The sequence below is a fragment of the Cibotium barometz genome, chromosome 39, assembly GCF_041138505.1.
Source record: "Cibotium barometz isolate CiBa-2024 chromosome 39, ASM4113850v1, whole genome shotgun sequence".
Lineage (NCBI taxonomy): Eukaryota > Viridiplantae > Streptophyta > Polypodiopsida > Cyatheales > Cibotiaceae > Cibotium > Cibotium barometz.
Window position 1 is genome coordinate 1,975,452 of NC_141084.1, and position 13,612 is coordinate 1,989,063.

The following is a 13,612-nucleotide window of genomic DNA, read 5'->3' on the forward strand; positions in this document are numbered from 1 at the left end:
AGATACTATGAAGCTTAGGTAATGAATGCGATTAGTGAAGAAGGTGCACTTGCTCTTTTTGGCAAAGAGCTTGTGTTTCCTTAGAATCTCTAACACCTTTCATTATTGTTTCTTGTGGTCTGAAACATCTTTAGAGTACACTAGGATGACATCAAACAATATCAGCACATAGTCAAACTGCTCTTTGAAAATTCCTTGCATTAGCCGTTTGAATGTGGCTAGTAGAAAATTGTGTGTTAAATTGGTGGTGAGTACTTGGAAGAGCCTAGAGGAAAGCCGTTTGAATGTGGCTAGTAGAAAATTGTGTGTTGAATTGGTGGTGAGTACTTGGAAGAGCCTAGAGGAAAGCTACATTGGTTTTTTCTTTCAATTTTGATACTTTTATCCCCAATTGTGCTACCGTGATGAGGAGCTAGCAGGGGGTGACACCTTGTTTTTTTTATTTTTTCTAAAAATTCATAAAAATTACAAAAATAAAGAGCCAATGGTTGTGTTAATAACTTGCATTTCATTTCCAATCTTAGCACGACCATTCTAGATAATTGGATAGGGAAATAACACTTCAAAACACAATTCTGTTGATGCGGTAGTTAAACACGTGAAAGTGCAAAAAAAAGTTCACCGCGTGAATCATTTCCTGCTACTTCACGACGTGAAGTGCATTCCGCAATTAGCGCCAAGATTTTCAGAATTACCTTACTAAAAATAGGGTGCCTTATCCTATACATCTGACACAACGAAACTGAAGAATCTTATCATGTGAGATAGTGGTGAAGCGTTTCACGATGTGAGCCATTTTCTATTTCACGGCGTGAACCATTGCCTGCTACTTCATGGGTTAAGCCTTCATGGCCTAACACTTCACGCCTTAGCAATTCATGTGTTAGTAGTTCATGAGTTAAGCTCTCATGGACTGTAGTTCACGAATTAAGGGTTTTCAGACTAGTCGTAAAAGAGGTACTCTAATTGCACTATTTGGGTCTATCCGACTCAAATTGAAGTAATTCTGAGCTTAAAAATTTGAAACGTGAAACCTCAGTTGCCGTAGTGTGAGGAATAGTTCACGACGTGAACGATGGCATGTTACTTCTTCACGGCGTGAACTGCGCTTTGCTACTTCATGACTTGAACCATTCTCTGCGGTTTCACGAATTAGTGTAAGTTCACGGCCAGAAGAGGTTGTTCGGCAGAAAACCAGTTGAAAACGTTGGAGTGGTAATTTTGCATGTCAAAATACACTCTCATGCACTTGAGGTCCGATAAACTCATTGGAGACGACCTTACTCCCGACAACAGTGCATCAAACAACCCAGGTTCTTCCTACCAAAGGAGAGTTGGTTCAGGCCACTCGGTGAGCACTCAATTGGGTGTTTCAGCTCGGAGGAATCTGACCATCGTTGATACAAGTAGTGAAGAATCCATGGAAGGGCTACAATTCTCTGGCCTTGGAGAGGAAGAAAAACCAACATCCCCTGCAAGATCCAATGGAATCTTTGATATGGCCAGGGGAATTTTTGGCCTCCAACATGGCATAGAAGATGACACATAATCTGTCGGAATGGTCCCGTCAACTAGTGCTAGACATGGTCTAAGACCAAAATTACCAACACAACCTTCTAGCTCTAGGCATACTAACATAGTGAGGATCAGTGGGATGACCCCTAGGGTTAGGAGGGATAAGGAAAGTGTAGCCAGGACAAGTCAAGTCTTCTTCCCCATATCGGAGAAAATAGAAACAGACTTGAAGAGGGTTGATGCAGAGCGATAATTGTGATCATTGAGCTTAATAAAACAAGAGCTCGATACTCGAAGAACAAGGGCAGAACAGAGGGAAATCGAGAATGTAAATCCGTTTCGATCACATAGAAAAGAACCAGAAACATCTAGAAATACCACTGATAGCATGTGGATGAGCATAACAGAAGGAGCAATACCAACTCTAGAACCCATCAATGAGGAATCAAGGGTGGATGAAGGCCTTGAGACACAAAACGAGGAGGACAATACAATTTACCTAGGGTATCTGCGGAAGGTGAGGATCGCCTCTATAAAAGAGAAGATATACAAGAAATGATCAATGATCCTACATTCTTGCAGGGCATGGAGCTCTTAATTCAATAAAGGCGGGTTGAAGCCGCTAACAATGAGCCAGGCGATGAGGAGTTGGCCGGACCTAGCCATAGACCTGAATTAAATAGAATAACCAATGCAGGAAGAGGAAGAGGTCTAGGGAACGTCGTCACAAGGGCGGATTTGTTGAGGTATGGTTAGGGAACTAGGCACCGCCCTAGAATCCAGACTATCCCAAATGAAGCCACATATTACTTCCAAGCTTGTGCAAAAGTTCTCAAGCGATGGGAACCTGATCCAGCATCCTATAGAGGTCTTTGAGTCAACTTGTGAAACATGTGGGCCAGTGAGTGATGTAACCATAATCCATGCCTTTTCGCTGACCCGAGAGGGAAAGGCTCACCAATGGTATCGACCCTAAAGCCAGAGGATAAAGTCAACTTTACACTTGTTTATACCGAGCATTGCTCGAAGTGGTGATTGACAGATGGAGTTCTGTGGCTCAACTTCACAATATCAAGCAAAAAGAAAATGAGTCCATGCGAGATTATGTATCTCGAGACTAAAGCACTTGAATTCAAGATGTAAGTTAAGGGAGAGGCTAACTAATGATCAATTATTGCCTTGCTTTCGGAGAGGAGTCCGAGATCATAAAATGTATGATTATCGACGGGCTACTTTAGATACGTGCTGTAAGCTGGCAATAGAATATGAGGACAATATGCTTGAATTGCCACAACCCGAAGATGCCAAGACAGCTTTAGTAGCGACAACATCGCGAGTTTCAAAGTCAGTAGGACACAGGAACCCGAAGCAAGAAAGTTGGAAATATGACAGTGGAAGAAGCTTAGTAATGCTATACTAGATAAATTAAAGGTGAGGGATGGGAGAGAAGCATCAGGGAATGCTTATCTCTACCCTCTCGGAGAGATCTGATTTGGTGCTCTATTTGTAGACAAAATCACTCAAGCGTCGAATGCCCTCACTTAAGACTAAGGCAGTTACTTTATTGTGCTCATTGTGTGAGACTGGGAAACCATGACAGTGCCATGTGTTGATATCCAAGGGTCTAGTCCTTACACAACTGCCATCACCAAGAGTGTCGCTTGCCTTACCAGCACCACCAATGCAAACCACTACGGCGGCTGCAAGGGGCAGCCAAACCAATCCTACTTACCACCAAGAGGGATGTTTCGAATATAGGACATGTCGCCTTTGCCACCACCTATTCTACCTCCACAGGCTAAAATCAACCAGGTGTTGATTGAGGAGCCCTTGGATGAGGGCGAAGTCATGCGTGAGGTAGAAATCAATAATGATTACACTATAAGGAGCCCATGGAGATTACACTAGAGTTTTATATCTTACAGAACAACACGCCAGTGCTGCCAATGTTTCAAACCACGATACAATGGAAAGGTAAAGACATAAACTCAACTATGAGAAGGGAGCCCATACAGTGTTTTGGTTGTGGTGGACCTCATTGAATAGCGGAGTGCCTTAATAAGAATGTGGCTAATGCGAGCCAAGCCCAGCCCTTGGCAGCATCGACCAACGTCATGCCAATACTTTGCTGTGGTCAGTGGGTTGATTGATTAAAGACTATCTATATCGCGCCAGTGGTTTGGCCTCCACTTCTAACCATGCCACTATCAGGACTATAAGTGTGCAGCCTAGGAATATTACATCGTTGAATGTCCTGACACGAGCGCAAGCAAAACAAGTGGGTAAAGGAAAAATCCAATAAATGTCATAACCTCTAAAAACTGGGAGAAGGAGAAGAGTAAAGAAAGTGGGCAAAGGTGATACCATGATCACAATTCAGGATGGATCCGAAGAAGATACCATCGACATCGGATCCACCCAATCAAGGGAAGGAGACGACCAAGTGCCGAAACAGGATGGACACAACCAAGAAACCACAAGGGGGAGAGACCAGCAACCCCTAAAGGGACAGGGGAATACCCAAACGCTGACGAGAAGATAGGAAGCTTGAGGAAGCTAAGGCTCTAGTTGAGGAGTGTCAATGAAATCATGAAGCCAGATTAAGGGCTAACAGGGCTAGGGATACAGTGTATCCAAGAAATGAGCTGATAAAGGAAAGGAAATTGGATGTGCCTACTCCAATTCTAGAAGGATCCGAGGAAGGGACTCACAGTGACCTTATGGCAAGAATTATTGAGGAAGAGCAAGAATTGTCCATCCCTTCAATCCCTAGGGTTGAATATGCGATACACATGGAAAGACTCACTTGTTGCTGCCAGGGAGCCTAGAGAAATAGGTAGTCTCACAACCATATTCTCCACCATCGTCAAAATGTCGCTGGGACCATTGTTACGCAATACGTCAGCATTATGGGCAGATATTTAGGACTGGGTAGAGGGAAGATTAAACCCAAAGTCCATGTACAGAGAGGAGACTCAGTCACCTCTAGCGCAGAAAAACCTTGTACTTGAGGAGGAAGGAACTCCCAAATTTGTCAAAATACTTGCCAATCAACTAGGCCAGTATTATGAGAGTGATGATACAAATGCTACGATCCCAATTCACCATAATGGATACCAACAAGCACTAGCTATCCAGGATGGAGGAGCGAGGGTGAGCATCATTACAAAATCATGTTGGGAAAACTGGGGTAAACCAAAATCGAAAAGAACAGATCTAATTGTCAAAATGGCAGACAGAACATCTTCAAGACCTTTGGGGTTATTGAAAAATGTTAGACTTAGGGTCTTTTTGTTCCGCTACCATCATACATTTGTTGTAATCGGATTCATATGACATTATCTTGGGCAAACCTTTCATGAGGGAAGCCAAATTGGTGGATGATTGGGCGTTAGATCAAGTGTGTTCGAAAGGACTCGCAGATTCTAAAGATTGATCTACAAACGTGGAAGGCACACCCAATGGAAGGGAAATTGTTTGGAGTTGATTCGGTCACCACCGAATGAACCACGTCCCTACAAATCAGACGCCAACCAATGGAGGAGAATACATGGGACAAGGAAGAGATCACAATGTACGTGTCACCCTTGGACTTTAGTGAAAACTGAATGCATGTGCTTGCTACTAAAGATGTGTTGCCTTCCAGAGGAACCCAGTACGTTGAATCAAGGAACATTCCTACCACCTCAGTATGCATGGTAGATGTGCAACCAAGAGAAGAAGAAATGGAGGATGAAGCCTCCAGCACAGATGGTTCTTGATCACAAGGCCACAACAGCACCCAATGCCTCAAGAGATGGCATAAACAAAAGAGGTATATCACTGACAAAATGCCCTATTACAAAGTAAACTCACAGACGCCCAGATATCTCGAGGTCACTAAAGTGCACGAGGAGTTCTCTAAGAACTGGGGGCGAAGAGTTAAGATAACCTTGGAAGGAAAACGAGAAGAGAAGGTGATACTTTACGAGCCGGAAGCACCTAAACTCACGAAGGCATGACATAGAAAATGAAACAAGGCTCTGCTGGGCTGAGGCTGAGCGAGATCATGAGGCTAAAAAGGCAATGTCTTAGACAAAAGATGAGGAGGAGGACAGGCTAGACCTACTCTCAGTGCTAACCATTTTAAGACATACAACATTGACGAACAAAAAGTGGTTCAACTGACGGCTAAAAGGGTAAAGGAAGATGGCCAATCCATGTCTTACGATGGTCCAGCGCTGAAGTTAAGACGGTTGATCTTGTTGAGCCAGGGGAGGATCCAAAACCTGTCTATATTGCTAAGGACTACAGCTGAAGAACAAGAACTCATTGCTCTCCTCTCAGAATTCAAAGAACAAGGATTTAACTACAACTGAAGAACAAGCACTCATTGCTCTCCTCTCAAAATTCAAAGATTGCTTTACTTGGAATACACTGAAATGAAGAGTGTACCACCCGAGGTGGTCCAACACACGATTTTGATCATGGACAGATCAAGACCATCTAGGCAAAATCCATATCAGATGAATTTGAAATATGCAGTAATTGTAAAGGAGGAAATTGATAAACTCATTGCTATGGATTTCATCTATGAAATTGAGCACATAGGTGAATATCTCTCATAATACAACATACTCTCCCATTGTGCAATTGAGTCTTGCTCTTGCTAATCTCTCTCCCTAATGCATGCTAGTGAGTGTGTGTGAATATCTCTCATAATACAACATACTCTCCCATTGTGCAATTGAGTCTTGCTCTTGCTAATCTCTCTCCCTAATGCATGCTAGTGAGTGTGTGTGAGTGAAGTGAGGTGAGAGGAGGGACAAGTACCCGTAGTGCAACGTGACGGTGTGACAACTTTCGCGAGAGGCACGGTGGAATTGCTTCTCAAGGAGTTGAAGAGCTTGGAGACCTCAAGGGTTACGAGCTTGGCCATTGGAAAGATCCTCACGACAGTTTGCGGTTCACCAGAGGTAATCTCTTTTTGGATGTGTTTCAAGGAGGGTTAGGGTGAGCCATAACAGATGTGCACTCAAATGCACAAGAAACAGAATAGGTTTACTAGGATTCAGTGGATGCACTCCTCAATTGGGTGGAGGGAAAAATCCAAAGCTCTCACTCTGAATTGAAGCGATTGCAACAGCAAATACCCACAAGTTCCAAAGTACCCCATTGGTTTACGTGGCCATAAATGGAGAAGAATCATAAAGGTACCCATCCCCAAGCAAGTGGGTACAAGGTAAAAGAGTAGCAATTGATATGTCTACAAGGTAGAGAGAAGCGGTATTGAATTTATGAGGAGCCAGTTGAGGGGAATCCCCCATGTCGAGTTTTGTATCAGAGATGGAAAGATTCTATTGCCATCGACTGTAACCCCAAATATCTCTAATCGCGGTAATACTGTTTCTTTTTAAAAATTTACTCTCTAGGCTCTTAAACTTGCATGGGTTATAGCTAGATAAATAAAAGCAGGAAGGAGAGCGATAATGTGTTATGCCCGTCGAGGTGGAAAGTTATGGATACGCATCTTCCCTGATAAACCAATCACTATGAGACCCGCTGAAACACGTATGTGATCGGGTAAAGGATCTCCAGAATATTAGGTATCCGTAGTTAGACCAGGCCGAATAATTTATGCCTTTCATGTCGTTAGACACGTTCATTCATTTCACATGCACTATTCTCCTTCTCTGAATGCATAATATGTGGTCTTGACTGTTTGAGCATATAGGAAGCCATAGGGTATCAAAATTTACATGCATAAGGGATCAAACAGTTTCACGCCGTGAACGTGTTCGGGTTACTTCACACCGTGAAACACTCAAAACCGTTTCATGCCGTGAGACACTTCAAAATGGTTCACGACGTGAGCCCACGACTCTAGCACTTCACATCATGAAAAAGGTCACAAGCCCTCCACCTATCGCAAGCTGACACGTAGCATTCCCATTTAAGCTGGCCGCTAGGACCGACGGCGGCTGAATCATAAATACTACTTCTTCCCTATTTTGTGCATTCTTTTTCGACCTGTTCCGTGTGATCTTGCTGCGCATTCGATCTTCATCGCCTCTGAATTGTATCCGCATGGTCGGTGTGTGTTACTTCATCCTTGCTTGCACACGACTATCACTCTCAGGTAGGAGCACGTTATCTACCTTTGTTTGTTTCATTCCAGATGGCACAACTGAGCAAGTCCTCATTAAACAGGAGCTGATACGCGACACTCTGCAGTTTCCCCCACCAATCTTGACACATATACATAGTTTTGAGAAAATGCCCATGGAAGACATGTTGAAGAGGATTCCTTATAACTCCAATAATGGGGCAAAATATGATAAGGAATGAAGTTGATGAAAAGTCTTGTAGAGCCATGTCCATGCTTATGTAGGTTAAACTCGTGGATAAGTATAACATGGTCCCCCTAAACCACCTCACCAAGGTTCATGAAGAAAAAGAAGACTAGGCATGGCACATTCATCATGAAATGGAGAATTATCTAAAGTCACACCAATCCAAGGTGTGTAACCTCTATCTCCTTATGAGAGTGCTCAGCCATGTAGCTAATCTTCTAGTTCCAAAAGGCACACATGGAGCACAAGTACCCCAGGTTGCAGCACCCTTAGAACCATCTATTATCATTCCCATAAAACTGCAACAACAAGGAGAAGCAGTCTTAAAAGAAAACAAAGAGTTGTTACAGGAACTAAAGAAGGGTAAGAGGACCAAGAAAGACAAGAAGATGAGGGGGATCCTCTAGCAAGTTGAAGCAGGCGCGCTGGAGTAGACAGAAGCGCAGGGCACTGAAGGGATACCAGCAAGCGCAGCTCCTGAGATTCCCCTTCACACACCATCCTCAATCCTTGCTCAAATAGTATTCCCAAACCTCTCACCACTCCATGATCATGTCATTTGGGATTAGCCACCTTCGTGGAGATAGGTGCAGAACAGGCCCCAAAACAACAAGTGCCCTAGCAGATAGATGTGGATATAAGATATGAAGAAGCTACATCAACAGAACTAGATGCCACAGGGGAAGGCCACGATAGTGAAAAGAGAAAGAGAGAAGAAGAACCTACAAGTCCTAGTAAGAAGAGGAGAACCGAAGATACGAACACAATTAGAGAAGGTTCTTTCCTACACAACTTGGAGGCTGATACATTTCTATAGGAAACCATGGAAGGCCTTGACAACATGCTGCAACTACAATTTCATGAAATAGAGGGCTCAGCATCCATAAGTGTCTCTATATGGGAACAAGAAAAAAAGGCCACCTACTTACTACTCACATGTTTCTTGACATGAATGCCACCCTCTGGAGACAATTACAGGAAGTGACTAGTCAAGTGCAAGCACTTAAGGAGCAAATGGTTGCAGCAAATGCAACACACAGAGAGGTAATACTTAAGAGCCTAAAATCAGTACAAGAGCAAGAAAACATGTTCCAGACATTAGAGGAGCACAACAAAGTGCTTAGCAAGACAATGGTTCAAAAAATCAAAGAAAACACGAAGCTCAAAGTACAAGTCGACTAAGCCAAGGACTAGCTTCAAAAGGAAGTGGAACAGGCAAGAGAAAAAGAAGACCAACTTACAAAGCAACTTCAAGATGCCTATGCCATGTTCACAGCCAAGGAAGAAGGGTTTAAGGGGCAAATCACTCTGTTAAATGAAGCCATTACTGTAGTCGAACAAAGAGTGTCCAGCCTTCAAACTGAAAGGGAGTAGCTAAACAAAGCACAAGCTAACAAACTAAAAGTTTTAAATAATAATGTGGAAATGGATCATATGAAGCCATTACTGTAGCTAAACAAAGAGTGGCCAGCCTTCAAAAACGGAAAGGGAGCAGCTAAACAAAGCACAAGCTGACAAACTAAAAGCTTTAAATGAGGTAATCCAAGCAAAGAATGTGGAAATGGATCATATGTTGGCCACTAGCAAGTGCTGGAACACGTAAATCAGCAACCTAAGTTTAGCAGCAAAAAGGTTGAAGCAGATTGAAGATGCTCATACACAGGCCACAGCTGGGAGAAGGGAATATGAGCTGGCCACTGCTAGAGAGGTCCGAGAAGCTGCCATTTCTAGCCTACTTTCCACAAACGACTCAAGGATACAAGAGCTGGAACGCCAACTCGCCATGCAACAAAGGACTTCAGAAACAACTGACGAATTATGACTCCTCATCGAACAAGCCTCGGAGATAGGTTCGTTTTGGTAACTCCTCAGGCCCCTCCTCAAACACTAACATTGTTCTTATCTACACTAACACTCTCTCTCCTTCAATATGAGATTAACCTCATAGAAGACCTCAGCCTAGGAGACCTCATCTGTCAAAATATGAAAAGAGATGCTGACCCCACCATCATCATGGGAATTCTTCACATGGGGGGGGATATAATACTAATTGACCTAGCTAATATCTTTTTCTATCCCTTACATCCCATAGTGCTTAACCGTCATAGTTGGTGCCATGTGCTACAACAATCAGACATCTTGGATAACAGTGTCGATAAACTCGACCTGTTCATGCCAGATGATATCCCAGCAACACCAACCAACTAACGAGGTTATTGCACGGAGTTATCAATGGATCATAAGCCACGGTTGGATAGAATTATATAGTACCCATCAGCATCTTAATCTTTCAGAATCTTCTTTATATCATCCTTTTGGTATTATAAAGCTTTATTAAAATATCCATAAACATTTAGAGTCTATGCTCACCACACTGTGGTTTATAATTTTGATAAACAACATATTGAATATCATGATATAACCCCAGAAGATATAATTGAACTCCACGAATTTATGAAAACTAACAAGCCAACCCACCCACCCCCTAGTTTAGGCGAGGGTCAAGGAGAGACACAAGGCTCCTCTATCTCAACTACTTATCCCGTGTTCTCTTCAATAGTAAGTAAAATTATTAAACCCCTTTCCAAGTGTAGCTCCTACTAACCAATCTGAGGAAAAATGCACTTTCTCTCGTGTACCCTCTAGCCCTCGAGGAGTTGCCGGCACCCAACCTGTCTCCAACACGGCCATTCGATGAGGTACGTAATATCCAACCTCAAGATAACATTGAAGCTTTTACACTGAAATGATTGTCCTTGTGTCAACAGCAACTGTAGAATATGAGGGTTTCATCAAAGCAAGAAACCCACTCTTAAAGCCAAAGCTCATGTTCAAGGTGTTGATGCAAATCACACCATTTGAACCTACCCGAAGGATCATGCCCGATGCTTACTCTACAGTGGAGCCAAGAAGGCAGCCTTATGTGCCTTACCCTCTCCATGCACCAATGCCAAATCTAGAGGAGTTGTTACCAACTGTAGGTGAAGGTACATTATGGGAGAACGTGGCAAAGCACACCAAGCTGGCAAACCCCCACCTAGCCGACCTGCTGGAAATCCGGATTGTTACCTTCATGGTTGGCTACTTTTTCCGTAGGTGACACAAGGCACATCCAGTTTATACAAGGGGAGGCTACACAACCATCACAACAAATGATACCAATCCTTGCATCGAAGATTTTGGTCTACAACCGGATTGGCGGAAAGAATACGTGACAATTCCATAATATAGTCATCAGTACCAATGTTTTTCGCCAATTCACAGGGTGGATCCACTCTACATGCCTATTAGGCAGAGGCTCACACCACTACAATTTCATGATGCAAAGCGAAGAGATTCTCATGTCTGCTACAATTTTCCACATTTCTTGCCATCTGCATTCCTAGATATTACAAGCCAAAGACAACAAATGCTCACATGGATCAGAGCTTGGTGCCGAATTCCTGATTCAGACATCGTGGCTGTTGTCAGATTCCTAAAGTAGATCGTAGTCCTTATTGATCAACCAAGGGAAAGGTATGATGGATTTGAAGCAGAATATGAACACAGGGCCCAATGAAAGAGGCATGATGCTGTATTATCATTGCCTACGGTGTCTTCCCGGCTACATGCACATCACGTTTGAAGACATGGTGGACACCGGGTTCTGGACATCCCACTCAGCATTCAAAAGAACCCTGAAAAGCTTCAATCATGCCAGAACTTCTATAAACACGAGTTCGGCGACCAGGTCTTTCGACCTTGGTAAAAGGTTTTGAGGATAGAACCTATATCAGGAAGGGAGGGATGTTAATCCCATTTTGGATTAACAAAGATGCTCCTCCAATTGAGGATATTAATAAGTGTCATGAAAAGGCACTATAAAAGTTGTATTGAGATTGTGGCCACCCAAGGCCTTAGTTAGTAAGTTTTGGACACCCAAGTGTGAATAAGGGCCAGTTGTATAAAAGGCAATTCTCATAATGAAATGATACAATCCCCCTTTGTGCTATGAGAACTCTTATGCTTTGTCTTGAAAGAGAGAGAGAGAGAGAGAGAGAGAGAGAGAGAGAGAGAGAGAGTGCTCTAGTACATGTGCCCCTTTCATGCATGCATGTGTGTAAGAGAGTGAGAGGTTGATTGCCTTGCATTTGTGGTGTGATCAACTTCACAGTGACAACGTGGAGGTGGTGTTCTGAGTAGTGGAGCTTCCAAAGTGAGCTTGAGGAGCCTTAAGGGACGCGAGCTCGAAGCATTGGTAAGTACCCAACGATTGTTGTGTCTATTGCTTCTCTCGTTTATGGTTGGGCGGAGTTCCTTCTTAGGAGATGCCATAGCCTATAACACCATGCCATCACATCGCTCAAAAAATTGAAAGCATGATCTAATGCATCAATGTGTATAAGCACGATCCAAACTATGCATCATTTTCTCATATGTAAAATTCCCTATGTTTATTTGATGATTCAAAGTAGAAATATGATTATCAAAATCATCATAGTCATCATTGAATACCGGAAAGGTATATCCACACATGAGAGATAAGTGGCATCATCAACTATATCACTAACCATAGGTATGATCTATCTCCATTAATGGTACTCCTACATGACCTATATTCCATGATAAGTCAATCTCTATCAATATTGGATCTAAAAAGATCTCCAAATTAAAAGTAAAACACTCTCAATCGATGTGTATGAATTTGCCTCTCCTACTACGTCTGGCACCTCAACAAACTTATCACTACTCTCATTCACTATGCTTGACTGCTCAAACACATGAACTATCCCAACATGAACACTGCCAGGTAAGCTATGAAAACTAGGAGTAGTGATCATATAAGGTGTCTCCAAATGTGAAATCTCTAGAGAAGTAGCCTAACACATCTAACACCAAGAACTCAGGTGTATACTCCCCATGGTCTATCATATGCTCAAGAGCATGTAAAGTATTATCAATCTCATGAGCAACAATAGACGTATCACTAGTCGACTACCTATGATAATCTAAAAGACCCTCATGATCGACTAATGCATTACGATGATCCCTAGGAAGGTAGTAGTAGACATAGGAATATCATCACTCGTAAAGCTTCGACGATGTGCTTGATGCCATGCCTGCCCTTGACAGATTATCTTCATGATCTCACTCACACACATCACTATCACATACATCTCCATCATGTGTATATGTGTCATCATCATGTGCACATATATCAATATTATGTGCATGTGTATCATCATGTGTGCATTAATATCATCATAAGTATGTGTGTGCATTACATTATCATGTGCATGTATATGTGATACATCATCATGTATATGTGGGTGTAATACAATATCATGATCATCTGAAACCGTGTCAGTGTAGTCGGTATCCTCAAGAACATAATCATGATGACACAAGAGTGTGGGATACTCTATCAAGTCACCGAAAGAAACATCGTCCCATGCAAACAATGCCAAACCATCCATGTCGATGTAGCCAAGCAATGAAATGATAAAATCATGGTGTGCAGACCACCTGGCCCTCCTTTGTCTCTCCGCGAGTCTCTAAAAGAAATAAGTGTTTCCTCTTCTCAATCTTCACCTCTTCATAGTACTTGCACAACAAACAATCTTCGAGGACCGGGAGCTGTGGGATGTGGTACTTCCCCTATTCTCAAGGCATGTTTGAAGACAGGCCATGTGTATGCCTTGATGGACATAGATGAGAGACTTATTGCATCATATGTGCGGCCCCTACTGCTTGCTAGGAAGCGAGGAAAGACATTGAGACGCTAG